A 14,367-nucleotide genomic window follows, 5' to 3' on the forward strand; every position below is an offset into this window, starting at 1 on the left:
ATCACACTTCTCCTCTTTTTAACACTTTACATATCGGCTCTTATTCTAATTATTAATGTAGGCTGTTATTTGTAATTATTATTCAACACTATTCACAGCAAACAGTTGTAAAGTTATAGTTATTCGCATTATACTCTCAAAATCTGTAGCTAACTAAAAGCTGTTGAGATTTGGTTTGCCTCCTTCATCTCAGTGACCTAGTGGTTAGAGTGTCCGGCCTGAGATCGGCAGGTCGCAAGCTCAAAACCCCGGTCGAGTCACACCAAAGACTACAAAAAATTTGGGAGCCAAATCACCAAACATGATTCCCCCACCTCCCAGGGGCAATCACGGGGGATGGGCCAAATGCAGAGGACAAATTCCACCACACCCAGTGTGTGTGTGACAATCACTGGCACCCCAACTTTAATTCTAACTTTATTCTGTCATGCCATTATCCTCTTCTAGCTCAACATCCAGAAGTATGGTGTACTGCAATGTCTAAATAAAAATATAAATTACTCCAAACTAAAATGTCAGACTGCACTTTAAAGTTACTTTTATTAAATTAATTTCCAAACTAACCACCACCACAGCAGACATCTTCCTCAAGCCTATCCCAATACTCCCATAAATTAGAAAGGTGTTTCACAACAGTGGTTAAGTAGTTATTTTAAGTAATAGATCTCAATATGTAGAAATTAATAAGACTAAATTTGCCCTAGTGTGTGAATGTTGTCTGTCTATCTATCTGTGTTGGCCCTGTGATGAGGTGGCGACCTGTCCAGGGTGCAAAGTCAAATTGTGAAACAAAAATTAAAGTTGAATTAAGTGGAAATTTACAGAGTATATGAACTACATTCTTGAGAATAGTAATTGATCATTAATATGTTGGAAGCCACATATTGAACATAATATCCAAATCCATTGCTATTCGGTATAAAGTTAAACACATGCTGAATAAGAAATGTCTGCACATGTTATATTATTCATTTATTTTTCCATATGTAATATTGTTTTGAAGTTTGGGGAAGTGTTTATAGAAGAAATATAGACCCAATACTTAAAATTAAAAGGCTCATTTCAATAATACACAAAGCATTATTATTATGATCATATCAATCCTTTTTTTTTTTTTTTTTAAGTCATAATGTGTTAAATGTTCAGATAATTTAATTTTAAAACAATGGCAATTATGTTTCCAAGTAAAGAACAACAGCCTTCCAGTTTGTATTCTTAGCTTGTTTACATTAAGAGGAGACACTATCATTTACGGGGGATATTGATTTTTGAAATAGGTCAAGTAAAATAAAATAAAAACACAAATGTATTTCAGTTTTAGGAGTTAAATAATGTACCATCCTCAGTGATGAGCTGAACACATGTAGTTTTTTGTTATGGTTTTGGAGACCCTTGAAAGGTATAGTTTTTTGAACATTATAAAATATAGTAACAATTACTTTCATCTTTTAACGTTGATGTTCCAGGTAATTTAATGTTCAGTAATTGTATATCATAGGCCAATATAAGCTTTGGCTTCCGCCTATTCTTTTTTTCGGTCATTCTTTTTTCTTTTCTTTTCTGTGTGTAAATGTGTATGATTGTTAATATGTCTAATTTACTGTTAAACTGCTCACACAAATTGGTTGATGGTTGATTATATGACCAAAATAAACTTATTTCATTTATTCATTCATTATCTATCGCACTCATAGTTTTATTCCATTTTGCATGTAATTATTCCTATTGATTTCTTCCCATTTCACTTAAACAACTAAACAAACAAACAATTAAACAAACTTGCAGCTAACCACAATCAACAATCAACAGCATACCATTTACGAATACCTTCATTTGTCACTTTCTCATCTTTTCTTCACTTTCGTTTTCCTTTACAAACAACATCCTGTATCCATCTCTTCCTTACACTTCACACAATGTTTCTATTTTCTGTTCTCCTAGAAACCATTCACATAACGTAAGGTTATAAACATCCTTTTCCCATATTTTCTCAAACCATCCTCTTCAACCTCAATTTGTTTTTTCACCTGCTCTCTCTTCCTCTCTCTCTCACTTTCTCTCCTTCTCTCATAATACAAACACAATAATCCAAAATAATCAGTCTTATAAAATAATTTTAGCTTTAGATATGATTTAGGGCAGTGGTTTTCAACCTTTTTTCCAGTAAAATAAAGAAATAAAATACAGCATAATGTCATCATTTTCTGATTTATTAGATTGTATAACAGTGCACCATATTGCTCATTTGTTGTGGTCTTACTTGACTTATTTGGACAAAAAATATAAGAATAACTAAAACGTTTCAAAAATTAAACAAATGATTAAATTATAATAAAGATTTCTATACATATAATCAATCATCAACCTTCTTTGGATATTGCAATAGAGATCCATCTGGGCTCGTGAACTTAATTCTAAATATTTATTTTGTTGAAGAATTATTCTTCTATAATTATATTTATGAAGGATTTTGAATTGTCGCTATTTTAAAATATTTAAAATCTCAGGTACCCCTTGGCATACCTTCAAGTACCCCCCTTTTTTGTCCGGGCGGAAACACCATACCCTCCTTTGAGAACTACTGGTTTAGCCTATAAAAAATCATTTGTCTCATACATCATTACACTGTACAATTCCTCTTTGGGGGGGCTAGGATGACAGGGAATGCAAAACAATAACAGTGCAATACTTTTTTATATCATGGTCGTTAATGCCTAGTTTCTCTTATTTTACTGTTATATTTTTATTCTCCTTGTAATATTTTTCTATTCTGTTTCCATTTATACCCTTATTAGTTACTGTTTACTTTTTACTTCTTCTTCCTGAGGGAACTCTCCTGAAGGAATCAATAACGTGTTATCTGTCTATCTATCTATCTATTACTAACCCGAGCACAATTCATGACGTCATGCTCATCTTGCAGACAGTTATTTCCATTTAGTTTTATTCTCTATTTGTAATTCTACATGCACCAATGTCACATAGAAATTTGCTTTCTTTGTTATTTATTTACATTATTATTTCTGGTTTACTTGCTGTCTGTTTACTTAAGTTCTCATATTTTGGTCTGTCTTCCTTCTGATTAGAATTTGTTTAACGCTTCTCTACGTTTTGTTTTGACAATGGCGCTGAGTGGCTCTTATCTGTACTTCTTCAGACTCTATGTTTCACAGATGCCCTTAGATGTATTAGAATATAAATTTTACTTTTATTTTATTGTGTGTTTATTCCTAAAAAAAATTAAAATGTCAATGTATAATCAATTTATCTTTATCAAATTTAAATTCAATATTATTAATTTATTTGTTGTATAACTATTAATTCAAAGTTACAATGTGTCCTAATCTATGATGTTCGTGCGTGTGTGTTTGTCTCAACTTCAACACAGAAACTGGATGGATCAGATAAGCAACAAGGCTGTACCAAAAAAAGTATACTAGACATATAAATGAATGATGAATTAAACAATGTTTCAATGTCCCACAATCCGTATTTATTTATTGATATTTAAACGTGTAATTTTCCATATATCTATTAATTTACTGGACTTAGCAAGCACCTACTACTAGCACACTACAGACCGAGAATAACTGTTCAACCACACTTAGTAATGCCAAGCTAGATGCTAACTTAGCCTTACTATGCCTCAGTATGCAAACTTTTGCTAACCTAGCCCAATGCTATGCTAACACAATGCTAACCTAGCTCAATGCTATGCTAACACAATGCTAACCTAGCTCAATGCTATCCTAACATTGTCACACCTCTTCGGCCCACGCCTCGTACAGCTGACACTCACACAGCCTCGCCACACGCACACACTCTTATCTCAAAATGTCTTCCAGCTGAGACTCCTTTTTTTTTTTTTTCCTTTATATGCGTCACACAGTCACTCACACAGAGAATTTACCAGCACAGTTAAAAGTAAATGCAATAGACAACTATTTTTCTCATCCAGAAGCACAGCTGTATCATATCAGAACCTTAATAATAAGAACAACATTTATCATTCACTCTTAGATGGACAAATAGTCTAGTTTAAGGAGGGTATTCTGGACTTCCCTGCTTAGGCTGCTGCCACCGCGATCCAACCTCCGAGAGCGGAATAAGATAATTAAATGGATAGATCATACACTCATATGTTTTCTGTACATAAACTTTGTCTACTTTCTCACACGCACACACATTTTAGACAATTTCCAAACTTTTACAGATAGCGGGGCTGTGAGAAAAAGCGTGAAGGGAGGTTGCGAGAGGGGGGGAGGAAAAGGAAGGGGGGAATTAAACCAGATAAGAAACCAGGTGCTACACAAAAGTTATTAAATTATGCAGATATATATATATAAATTTAAAAAACACACATTTTTATCCCACAAACCACACCCCCCTGGTCCGGACCAATATAAACAACTAATGCACGCGTGCTTTTGTGGAATCGGCCGTCTCATAACACACACACGCAGGTCATTCTTACTCATATAACGGCGATTAACCCGTTTAGCGGAGCAAACCCTGCTTTTCCTTCCTGACCAACACGGATAACAGCCTAAGGCGTTGTAGAATCATCAGGAATCACCCCCCAATCCTACAGTACATCGTGTCTGGTCAGTCCATATAGTTTCACCAAGGCTCTACCATATGGAGCCCTTAACTCTATCCATCTATACTGCAGCAAATTTCCAAATTCGTGACAACTTGGCTCAGTTGATCTCCTTTACCGGAGTCACTGAACGATCACCTTATATCAGGCTTTTTACCCGGCTGCAGCTTCCACATAGACAGATACGTAGGACCTTCATAGACGTCATAAATTTGTGTGGGTCAAATGTCACACCAGTTTAGCCAACCTTGCCTTAAATTTCGCTGTGTCCAACTCCGGCTAACCTAATGTACTTGCAGAAAAAAGCATCCTCTGCCAACAACGACAGAGGATGAAGAGGTTAAAAGAAATTTTTCGTCCCACATCGTCTATGCTTCTACACTCCAAACCACCAAAATTCTATCAGCAATCCCCTTATGTTAAAAACAAGAAATCACAAGTTTTCAACAAACACACAGACAAATGATCACATATAAAACAACTCAATCCATCCATAATTTACCCCATTCCAGGTTGTTTTTGGAGAACCTGACTAAACCTATCTTTTATCAAAAATAGATTCAGCAATTAGTCTTATCAATCCGGCTCTCTCCAGGCAGAAAATGTTTACACTTTAAGCAAAACGCTTACCTTGTTATGCGCGCGTGCAGCACACTGTCTGCCTGACTGAGAGAGCGGGAGCGGCTGTCGACCTGTAGCTTCTAAACCATCCTGTTCGTGACGCCAATTTGTGTAGTGGATTGTCCGAAGCTTAAACAGGCAACAAAAGTAGTTTAGTACAACAAATTTATTTACCCATTATCAGAAGTGCAGGTTGAATTGAGTTGGCCGTGCAGATGGACCACATGTCACTCCGGAGCAAACAAGACACACACAAGCCAAAATCTCTCTCGAGTTCCGGTCTTCTGCCATTTTTTATATGTCTTTTGTGCGTCATTGTTCCTTATCGAGTGCGTCAATGTCTTGTTGTTTTTCCTATCTGTTCCATAACAACTCGAATCCTTTAGACAGTCAACACATTCTGTAGACAGGTTGGCACGACTTAATATTCACTTTTGTCCCACAACTGGTCCATTCAATGGCACAAAATACAAGAGAATTGAAAATGAGCGGACATTCTTAAAAGACACGAAATATAGGTCAAAAGGTCAGAAATTCTACGACAACAGAAATAAGCATATAAGGTGAACTTGTTTTACCACTCTACTGGTACTTTAAGAGTGATACCAGCAGGAGCTTCTTAGTCTTCAGGTGGGACACCCAAGTTGTACAAGTCTAAAAGTAGAGGCCTGACGGAGTGCTATGCACTTCTCCAAGTTGGATTTGGTCACATAGCTAAGAAACACATTTTATGAAGAAGGATGTTACTATTGTATAAGCGCAGAAAAAAGGGCTGGAGCATGATGGAACAGCGTCAACATATGATGCCCCCTTCACATTTTGGACTGCCCAATTATATATGCCTGCCTAGAACCAGCCTTGACCGTTAGGCGATTTTACATCAATATTCAGATCAATATTTACTGTTACATGCGGCACTCTGAGGGCAGCCATAACTTTGATGTGCCGACTTGGCATACACATCTGAGCTGTCAATTAACACTGAATTTTATTAAGGTAACCCCAAAAAGCGCAGTTAGTATCACTTAGCCACTTGATCAAAAATGACTTGCTCTAGAGTTGCTCATGTATCTTTATAAGAAGTAATCTCATCATACCAAAAAGTAAGGAAATCAGTCTGGACATCAGATTGAGGACAGTAGATGCTCATCTTAAGGTGGAAGGATATACTGTCATTTCCGAGTCTCTCAGAGTCTCCAAAACAGATGTGTGTGTCATCATTGGAAAGCACAAACAAAAAACAAAACAAATTCTGTTAAATACAAACTTGGGCGTGGTTCAAAAACACAACATTTATGTAACTTTCAGTTCTAAATGTGAACAACAATTGATTGCAGCAAAGGTGATTTCTCATCATCTAGAATTGATGTTTCACATCATATTGTTGTGAAGGATCTTCATCGTAGTGGACTTCATGGCCACCGCCCAACAAAAACCTGCTCTCACAGCGGCACATCAAAGTTTGACTGACGTTTGTCAGATGGAACCGAGGATGAATTTTTTAAGTTGGTTCTTTGGTCGTATTAAATACACTTGGGATGTTACTGTTTTTGTTTGACCTTCAACCCTAATAATACTGTACGTAGTGAAGCATGGTGGTGGGAGGATTATGCTGAGGTGTTTTGCTGGTTCAGGCACAGGAAACCTTGTTTCTTACATATGCAACCACAAAAAACAATATTAATTTAGTCAAGAATAACACCAAGAAGTCTGTCATTTAGTCTTCCAACAAGACAATGAACAACAAACATCAAGGTTAATCAAGAACTTTTTAACAGACACCAAAATCAAAGTTCTGTAGTGGCCCATCAGAGCCCAATCCTATAGAAAATTTGTGTAAGGAGCTGAAAGTTATGGTCCATGCTAGAGGCCAAGTTGTTTGAATGTACTTGAAACATTTGCCTTGATAAAATGTGCATCAACAGACAAATACATCAACAGACATATGGCGACTTTATTAGAAACTGCCAGAAGACATTATCTTCCCTTTTCAATCAGAAAGGCATTTACAATTACTTGTCCAAGGGTTAATAATTTTGGAGAATGCGTCTTTTTACTTTTTTCTTGTTTCAATTCAACAAATAAAGCCTTATACAAATGTTGTTTTCGTTTAGTGGACACACACAAACTGTGAACACTTTGGGTCATGACCCTTTCATTGGTAAAGGGCTTTAATTTGATTTCAAGAAGGGGCTAATAATTTTGACCTTAAATGTAAATGTAACAAAATCTATCGCTAGAAATATGAATGGATGTAAAAATGTAAAAATGGATGTAAAATCAAATTAATAAAGCTGAGTAACCTATTATTTTTTCCTGTGGTCTTTTTACTTTCAGTTCAGAAAGTTTCATCTGTCTCTAAAAAAAAACCTACCTGGATAAACGTGTGGATTTAGGATTTTTTTTTTTTTAATTCTATACTCTTGGGAAATCCAGCCTGGTGGGCATCTGCACTCTTTGGGGTCTTTTCTAATTCTAATAGTGTTTTGTTTTTTGTTTTTTTAATTGAATCATGACTCTCCCTCTCTCACTCCAGATGCTTGCCAGACACAGCTGATCATCACACCCAGTGCTTCGGCTTACAAGCCCAGTACTGCAGCAAACCACAAGAGACTTTGTGAATATCTAGGGAAATGTTCCATTATTCTTATCAGTGACATAGCAGGGATAGGCTAGAAATATGTTTGTGGAAAACATTTCATATTAAGCCTTAATTAATTGACATATACATGCATTTTTTACACAAAACAGAGCCCCCAACAGATCACAGGGCCCTACGCACAGCGCATGATCTGCACACTGCCCTGCTTTTCCCTAGACTATGGCTACAGGGCCCGTATAGGCTGTTTTCTGACTGCTTGATTCTTTTACACATTTGTACATTTTGTGGTTTGAATTGTCTTTTGTTTTCATCAAAATGGTTCTGTAAAGCTTTTAGAAGACAAAACAGCCTTCCAATTTGCAACCAGAAGGTTCTAGGTTCATATCTAGCTCGAACCCCTCTATGTGAAGTTTGCATGTTTTGTTTGCTTGTGTGTTCCTTTCCTCCCACATTCCAAAAACATGATAGACTAGAGACATTAGCCTCGTGGATAAGTGGTTAAAAAAGTATTATCTTTAGAATTTATTTGTATACAAATGATATAAGGCACAATGTTCAAGAGGGCTTTTTTGACTGCAGTTGTCTTGATTGTGCAAGCATATGTGCAAGACTCTTAGTCAAAAGAACCATGCCCACAAATAGAGAAGTTGCAGCAATACAAGTTTTTGCAACACTGTTTCAACAAAGTTTTGCAAATATGAGTATTTAAAAAAAGAAAAACACACAATAAATGACAACGTTAACATACAGACATACCTATACAGTATATATATATATATATATATATATATATATATATATATATATATATATATATATATATATATATGTATATATATATATATATATATATATATATATATATATACAGTATGTATACATATATATATACAGTATATACAGGATATACTGTCATTTCCGAGTCTCTTTACCAAGGCAAATGTATATATATATATATATATATATATATATATATATATATATATATATATATATATATATATATATATATATATACAGTACAAGTAATCTCTATTCCCAGGCTACTATGCTACGTCTTAAAGAACTGCATTTTTTTTTTAATTCGGCCTATAATTCACAATTCTTTTGTGAGAGAAGCACACATAAGGCTTTATTTTTTATGCATTCCAACGTGTAAATAAAAGTCAGCTAACAATGAAGCCTCTGGGAGTCGATCGTACCTATAAAGCACTGTAAAAATCATCCAAACAGCTTTATCAACGTTTTATATACACGCTGGAAGTATGTAATGCACTAACAGACAAATTCATAATAGCATCCAATATTTACATATTTTACAAATTTTAAGCAAACGGAGGCACATTCATTTAATCGACGCATCACAACATTCACTTTTTTCCTTCAACAACAGCAACACTACTAATCATGACACATTTCATGAGAGACAACATCCATAATAACCTGATCACTTACTGTATGATGTCTTAAAATAGTTTGTCTGCGTCAACGTTTATAATTACAATATTGCTAATACTTCACGTACTGTAAACGGAGTATTGCTGGCACATGTTCAGGGTGATTTAGAGGCAAAATGGATTACTCTCATAAGCACAATTGCTAGCCACCGAGGATGAGTCAACAATTAAAAATCAGAATGCAAAATAAAATTCATATGTGTTCTTGTCGATTGTAAATGATAGGCAAAATTCCCAACAAAAGTGCAGTTCCCCTTTAATGCTGTCCTCAAATTATTTTTTTTTTTCTACGGCACCTCTCATTTGCATTAAGTCATTGATTACATTTTTGCGTGGAAAGTAGTTTGAGATTTTACTTAGTTTTGTCCTTGTTATTTTCAGCAACATTTTTAAAATATGTGTTTTATTTATTTCAGCCTATTGTTTCTCCAGGCCACCAGTGTCTATCAAGCAGCCGATTCACTTTTGTCACCACCACCTTGTGCGTGTCATGCGGTGGGCACGTGAACGTTTTGCAGTGTCTGCGGTCTTCAGCTAGACATACTTGATAGTTTTTAATGATACTTTATGTGATCTGCCGCTATTTTTATTGTATCGTATTGTACTTATCACTGACTAACCAAACACTAACTTTATTAATTACACTGTGCATAGAGCTGTGCTCACTCCATATCACATATTAAATGTGTCTTTTTTTAACATGTTGACACTTGTTAAACTGGTATCTTGATATTTATTTATGTTTTAGAAAGCTAGTTTCAAGCCCTTTCATGTAATAATTTTGGTTTTCTTTGGTGCATGTACTTGTAAATGTACTGACCGTGCACAAAAACAACTCAATCAGGATTCCGCCTTGTCACGGAGGCACTTTGCTTACCAAGTGTTCTGTATATATATTCGAGGTGGAATGGTTTCCAAAATCAGGTCTTATTACACTTTTTGGTCACGTTTGCTGGATCGGTTAAGTCTGATGTACATTTTTGTTATATTTAACACCCCGAAATACCATTTATTCCAATTATCCACCATTACCATTTATTAGCTGTGGCTCCTCCAAAAATATCTTAAAAATAAAACAAAAGGGGCCCTATTATACAAAACCAACTGTTCTTACCTATTGGTACCTGCTGTTGTGTTTTTGGGATCTGTATTAATCTCGAAAATGTAAAATTAAACCGTAGAGTCACTGCGGAGCTATTTATAAAACAATCTTGCCTTCAGTCGTACTTCAATGTCAATCAATCAATCAATGTTTATTTATATAGCCCTAAACCACAAGTGTCTCAAAGGGCTGCACAAGCCACAACGACATCCTCAGTACAGAGCCCACATAAGGGCAAGGAAAACTCACCCCAGTGGGACGTCGATGTGAATGACTATGAGAAACCTTGGAGGACCGCATATGTGGGTAACCCCCCCCCCCCTCTAGGGGAGACCTAAAGCAATGGATGTCGAGTGGGTCTGACATAATAATGTGAAAGTCCAGTCCATAGTGGATCCAATATATCGGCGAAAGTCCAGTCCATAGTGGATCCAACATAATAGTGAGAGTCCAGTCCATAGTGGGGCCAGCAGGAAACCATCCCGAGCGGAGACGGGCCAGCAGCGCAGAAATGTCCCCAAACGATGCACAGGCGAGCGGTCCACCTCGGGTCCCGACTCTGGACAGCCAGCACTTCATCCATGGCCACCGGACCTGTGTAACTCCCCCTCCACAAGGGAGAGAGGGGCAGAGGAGAAAAGAAAAGAAACGGCAGATCAACTGGTCTAAAAAGGGGGTCTATTTAAAGGCTAGAGTATACAAATTAGTTTTAAGATGGGACTTAAATGTTTCTACTGAGGTAGCATCTCTAACTTTTACCGGGAGGGCATTCCATAGTACTGGAGCCCGAATAGAAAACGCTCTATAGCCCGCAGACTTTTTTTGGGCTCTGGGAATCACTAATAAGCCGGAGTTCTTTGAACACAGATTTCTTGCCGGGACATATGGTACAATACAATCAGCAAGATAGGCTGGAGCTAGACCGTGTAGTATTTATACGTAAGTAGTAAAACCTTAATGTCACATCTTAAGTGCACAGGAAGCCAGTGCAGGTGAGCCAGTATAGGCGTAATATGATCAAACTTTCTTGTTCTTGTCAAAAGTCTAGCAGCCGCATTTTGTACCAACTGTAATCTTTTAATGCTAGACATACATGCTAAACGAGACGTAACGAACGCATGAATAGTGATCTCAGCGTCGCTAGTGGACAAAATGGAACAAATTTTAGCGATATTACGGAGATGAAAGAAGGCCGTTTTAGTAACACTCTTAATGTGTGAATCAAACGAGAGAGTTTGGTCGAAGATAAACCCAGATTCTTTACCGAGTCGCCTTGTGTAATTGTTTGTTGTCAAATGTTAAGGTTGTCAAAGTTTGTTGGTGACGAACCCCAAGATGCAGAGATGATAGCAGGCATAGTGCGAGAAAACATGATTTAATTAAATACTTTGGCAAAAAACAAACAAAAGGGAACAAACAAAAGGCGCGCACAAGGCGGAGAACAAACTAGGCTACGAACTAAAATAGCACAAAGGCTAACTGTGGACAAGAAACTAAAACACTAACTGTGACACGAATAAACAAAACTCACGTGGCAAGAAACGAGCAGGATGAACTATGATAGGAACAGAGTGGACAGAAGTAGACAGAGCTACAACAACAAGTATAAATGACAGGTAGAAGTGACATTGACCAGTAGACACTACAATAATCCAGCCGTGACTGGAGGACAGGACAGGTTTAAATAGGCAGCTGGCTGACTGGCACCAGGTGTGGCCACGTGCCAATCAGCCACAGCTGAGGGGACAAAGCACTCAGGGAGACAATCAGGAAATAACCAAAATAAGAGTGCTGACAGGAACTAAAAACAGGAAACCAAGACAAACGCAGAGGAAAACTAAAACTTGACCAAACTGTCAGGGACAACTCTGACAAAGGTGGTATTATTAAATAGATGTCGGTGTCTAGCAGAACCGACAATCAGCATTTCCGTTTTCTTAGCGTTGAGTTGCAAAAAATTAGCGGACATCCATTGTTTAGTTTCATTAAGACACGCCTCCAGCTGACTACAATCCGGCGTGTTGGTCAGCTTTAGGGGCATGTAGAGTTAGGTGTCATGTAAATACTGCAGAGTACAGGGCCAAGAACCGAACCCAGGGGAACTCCGCACATTACCTTAACATAGTCCGAGGTCACATTGTTATGGGAGACACACTGCATCCTGTCAGTAAGATAAGAGTTAAACCAAGACAAGGCTAAATCTGACATACCAGCAGTTGTTTTGATACGCTCTAATAAAATATTATGATCGACGGTATCGAAAGCAGCGCTAAGATCGAGAAGCAGCAACATAAATGACGCCAGAATCCATCGTTAGCAATAGATCCTTAGTCATTTTTGCGAGGGCTGTCTCCGTAGAGTGATTTGCCCTGAAACCGGATTAAAAAGGCTCACAGAGATTGTTAGACACTAAGTGTTCATTTAGCTGCTGTGCAACAATTTTTTCGAGGATTTTCGAAATAAACGGAAGGTGGGACACCGGTCGGTAGTTTACCATGAGGTCAGGATCGAGGTTAGGTCTTTTAAACAGAGGATGAATAACCGCTTTTTTGAATGCTAGGGGAACAGTGCCGGAGGAAAGTGATAAGTTTATAATATTTAGCATTGATGGACCTAATAATACAAAAAGCTCCTTGATAAGTTTCCCAGGAAGTGGGTCAAGTAAACATGTTTGTTTTATCCCACTTACACGCCGTAATAATTCCTCTAATGTTATTTCATCAAAAAGAGAGATACTATTTTGGAGGACAGTATCCGTCGTATATACAGTCGAAACTGTGTTAATATAAACTAGTTGTAGCTGGGATGCGTTGTCTTTAATCTCCTTTCTAATGAGTTCAATTTTCTTATTAAAGAAATTCATAAAGTCATCTGCCGAGTGGGTGGAGCTACTGGGAGGAGTCCCTTGTTGGGTTAGCGATGGTTAGGATCGTTTTTGTTGAGGCGGATTAGATTTGAGTAATATTTAGCCTTAGCTAAGGTAAGCATGCGTTTATAAGTTATTAAACTATCACTCCATGCTTGATGGAAAACCTCAAGTTTAGTCGCGCGCCATTTGCGTTCCAGCTTTCTACATGATCATTTATGAGCTCTAGTTTCTTCTGTAAACCATGGGGTGCGCCTTTTAGGGGCCCTTTTTTGCTTTAGCTGTGCTATTGTGACACTTACAATTAGTAGTCACAATTGTTTTGTAAAATGAATGTGTAAATAGAGTATCCTAATTTAGTTTGAGGTATTTTCATATCTAAAGTCACAGCTAAAGTGTATGTTTCCAAGCTGAATGCCACAAGACATGTTATTGCGCCACGCCAGCAGAGGGAGCACTCGTATAGGAAAGGAGGAAAATGAGAGGTGCTTGTTAGTGCTTCCGTGTCTCAGTCAGGTCACACCCTGCGATGACAACGCAATCAAGCACTTTGTGTCTTCTTTTTATTCCTATAAAACAGGTCGGTAAAGTGTGATCATAACACATTTGTCTCCAAGCAATTATAAGCGTTTCTGAATATAGAAATATCGAAGTATATTGTTTAAAAGTGTGTATTTCTGATGAAATTTGTAACGTTCAATAAGCGATGTCTCCCTTTGTGTGCGAGCGCGTGGTTGGGCGGAAATGGCGGCGGCAGTAGATTTGTTGAAGTTAAACTGTGATTGTTAAGAAGTTTTTATAGGTATAGTCAGGTAACAATGTGTGTAATTGTAAATGATTTATAATGACAGTGACAATATAGAAAAAAGAGTTCAAGAAAGCAGCAATATTAAAAAAGAAGCAATGTCAGGATACAGTACAAACATGTAAGATGAAGAGGTTTATTAAAGCAACAGTACCGTTACGTGATGCTTATACACAGGAAATATAGTGTTTGGGTATGTAACGATCAATCCTCCATGTTTTTGTGGATTTGTTTTGTCATTTCAAAAGTAAAGATGTAATTGTTTAACGATGTGAATGAACAGATGTAGAACTGAAATTACATGATTGAAACTA

General features: G+C 37.0%; 1 long non-coding RNA gene across 1 annotated transcript in view; it reads left to right on the forward strand.

The window, feature by feature from the left end:
- Nucleotides 1–7,903, forward strand: part of LOC133645312 (uncharacterized) — a 44,555-nt gene extending 36,652 nt beyond the window's left edge. Inside the window, exon 11 of the long non-coding RNA XR_009824975.1 lies at nt 7,758–7,903. This is a non-coding gene — a long non-coding RNA (uncharacterized LOC133645312). The remainder of the gene's footprint in view (nt 1–7,757) is intronic.
- Nucleotides 7,904–14,367: the final 6,464 nt, after the last annotated feature.

This window comes from Entelurus aequoreus, unplaced genomic scaffold, assembly GCF_033978785.1.
Source record: "Entelurus aequoreus isolate RoL-2023_Sb unplaced genomic scaffold, RoL_Eaeq_v1.1 HiC_scaffold_36, whole genome shotgun sequence".
Taxonomy (NCBI): domain Eukaryota; kingdom Metazoa; phylum Chordata; class Actinopteri; order Syngnathiformes; family Syngnathidae; genus Entelurus; species Entelurus aequoreus.